Source organism: Cryptomeria japonica, chromosome 7 (assembly GCF_030272615.1).
Source record: "Cryptomeria japonica chromosome 7, Sugi_1.0, whole genome shotgun sequence".
Classification (NCBI taxonomy): Eukaryota; Viridiplantae; Streptophyta; class Pinopsida; order Cupressales; family Cupressaceae; genus Cryptomeria; species Cryptomeria japonica.
In genome coordinates this window covers 228,314,208-228,317,358 of record NC_081411.1, presented here as the reverse complement: position 1 = coordinate 228,317,358, position 3,151 = coordinate 228,314,208, and positions in this window count along the sequence as shown.

The window sequence follows — 3,151 nt, the reverse complement described above, 5'->3', positions numbered from 1 at the left end:
GCAAGTTTTGTTTTCTCTTTCCTAGCTAGATCTGTATTTTGCTATGCAAAAAATTTAACAATGCATAACCGTAGCTCTCGTTGGATCAACCTTGTCTTTTCCAATTGTGCCTCTTTGCATGGAGGTTGACTTGTTCTTTTCATGGGAATGGGTCAACAGTCTTTGGTTGTGACCTACTCATCTTTGCATGTAGTGTGTGGTTCCTCTATATTTTTCCCAAGTTTTCCTCATTATTAGATCTCTTTTTTGCATGGGTATGGTTTACTATTTACATGCCATTCCTTCGTGATTTGTAGAATTTTTTTGGTGGGCCCTGCACATCTTCACATGGCAGACTTGCTTCATGCACAAGCTTCTGTAAACGCACTAAGATAAAGTTCCTTTGTATTGCACATGTATTATGGGATCTTTCACATTAGTTTTGTGCCTTATTGTAATCACACTATGATATAAAGTTCCATGGGGGGTTTGATGTTTTCCTTTGTTTTTCCTTAATTCCTTTCTTATGCGTGTATGCTTTGGTTTGTACATCCTTTATATTTTCTTGTACTTTCATGTCTGCATGGTCAGATGTTCTTTTTTCTTTTTCATGCACTACATTATGGTTTTTCAGATTCAGTGTACCTATGATACCTCTCCCTTGTCAACATTATGGGGGGGTTTCTATTATTGGTGCTAATGCTTCTTTTGTTTCATGTTGGAGTGAGCTATGTATTCATTATTTGTTCCTATGTAGTAGGCAGATGCAGTGGCTGGTTACCAATGCATTTTGGTGAGATGGAGCACTTAGCATATGCACATAGTTGCATTCCTATTTCTAGAGGCGACCTTCCATTTTTTATTTCATTAGTTTTTTAGATTATTGGTCCTTGTGCCATCTGTATCTTTGGGTTCCAAATGTTTTGTCTCTTTTTGCCATCTAATTTGGATTCAAGTATTGTCATTGAGGAAACTCATGCAGATTCATGTCTTCTTGATCCTGATCATCTTTTTTTTAGAGGAAGTTCTCATTTCAATATCATAGCAGTCATTCTACGATAGTGTTTGTAGCTTCTTCATGCTCCAGTGATTCTTCTTGTTCAGTTTTTTGTTCCTATCTTTTGAAAAATTCTTGTTTGGAGGTTTCTTAGTCCTTCACTTGAGCTTTCATCTCTTCTTGAAGAGGATTTTTTTCCCACCGAGTTTTCTCCTTTTTCTCCACTTTATAGAGATTTCATTATACTTGGGTACCTCAACAGGCCTTGTTGTTGAGACCCATTTTCACTTTATGCATCTAGTCCTTAGTTTTTTTTAGCTTCTCCCTAACTTAATCTTAAGGGGGGTGTTAGAGTAAAAGGTATTGGTTTACTTAATTAATTAAATCATATTGATTTAATAATTAAATAACATTTTTTTTACTTTACTTAAGCTAAATTTAGGAAGCTTTTTATAGGAGTTACTATTTTAATAATTATTTCTCTTATGCATGCATCCTTTATGGTTGCATTAGGTTTTGATCTCCTTCTATCAGGATTGATCACTTTGTAATTATTCATTCGGTAATTAGATAATCAATATTATTTATCTTTCTGGATCAACAATATTTTGGCCTACATAGATTTTTGCTTATCTCTTGTTTCGTGGTAGGTGTTTGACTGCACCTGATCTTCAAAGTTGTGTGGTTAAGGAATCAACTCTAATACTTCTCACATGCTAAATAAGAAATATTTCAATTCTAATTCCTCACCATCAAATCAAGATGAGTGTTGTAGCAGTTATATGTGATGGTTATTAGTTTTGGGTACCTAAGGGTGCTCATGCCTTAGAAATAAAGCTCTTAGTAGAGAACCATATTATGACACCAAAGACAGTTACATTAGTGAGAAGGGTCTTAGAGCCTTGAAAAGTAAACACCTTGTTGAAGGCTTTGATAATTATAATATTTAGTTTGACTTTTGAAAACATTATGTATATGGAAAACAACGCTGTGTTTCTTTTTATTCATGTTCTCTTAAGTCTTTTGAGTTATTGGATAATGTGCATGCAGATATTTTTGGTCTAATAAATGTTCCCTATTTATCTAAATTTTTGTTCTTTGTCTCATTCATAGATGACTATAGTAGAAGAACATTTGTCTATTTCCTCATAAGTAAATCTCAAGTCTTTAGTCGATTTGAGGAGTTTAAAGAGCTTGTTGAAAATTAGACATGTAGAGAGATTAATTGTTTAAGGATTGACAATTTTGGTAAGTTTTGTTGAGTTGAATTCAACAAGTTTTATAAGGACCATGGGATTGAGAGACATAGAAAAACTCCATACAATGTACAATGAAATAGAGTTGTAGAGATGAAGAATAGGATGTTGATAGAAAGGCCTAAGAGTATGATTAGTGATGTAGGCCTTCAACAAAAGTTTGGAGATGAAGCTATAGCCACTGCATATTATTTGATTAATAGATCTCTTACATTTGTTATTATTAACAAGACACCCATGGAGGTGTGGTCTAGTAAAAATCCCTCGATGAGACATCTTAGAGTATTTGGTTGTGAATATTACACTCATGTTCATATTAAGAAAAGATCTAAATTAGATAACAAGGAAGTAAAGTGTATTTTCATTAGTTATGATGTTGGTGTGAAGGGGTGCAAGCTTTGGGGTCTAGTGGAACAAAATTTTCTCTATAGTAGAAGTGTGATAATGTAAGAGATGGAACCTTCCACAGTTAAGCTACAACCAAAGAAAGAGAAGAAATAAAATAAGGAGGTATTTAAAGCTCTACTTACTATGAAAAGAGATGAACTATGAAATCATATTAGACCTGATGATGAGGAGATCTCTATTAGCTCTAATAATTATAAAGAAGATGAAGAACCATTATCTCAACATTTGAGGAGGTCTAATCGTGATAGGTGACAACTTGAAAGATATGGTTATTCAATAGAAAGGTTTGAATATTCTTTGTTGGATTCCAATTGCATATTTGTTTTGATTTTTAAAATTGATAAGACTAGAATTATTAGAGAGTCTATGGGTTTGAGTGATGCATATTCTTGGATGAGATCCGTGGATGAATAAATCGCTTCATTAAAAAAAAAATGCTACATGGGATTTGGTTCCCTTTCTTGAAGGATAAAAACCCATAGGTTATAAATGATTGTTCAAGTGAAAATCT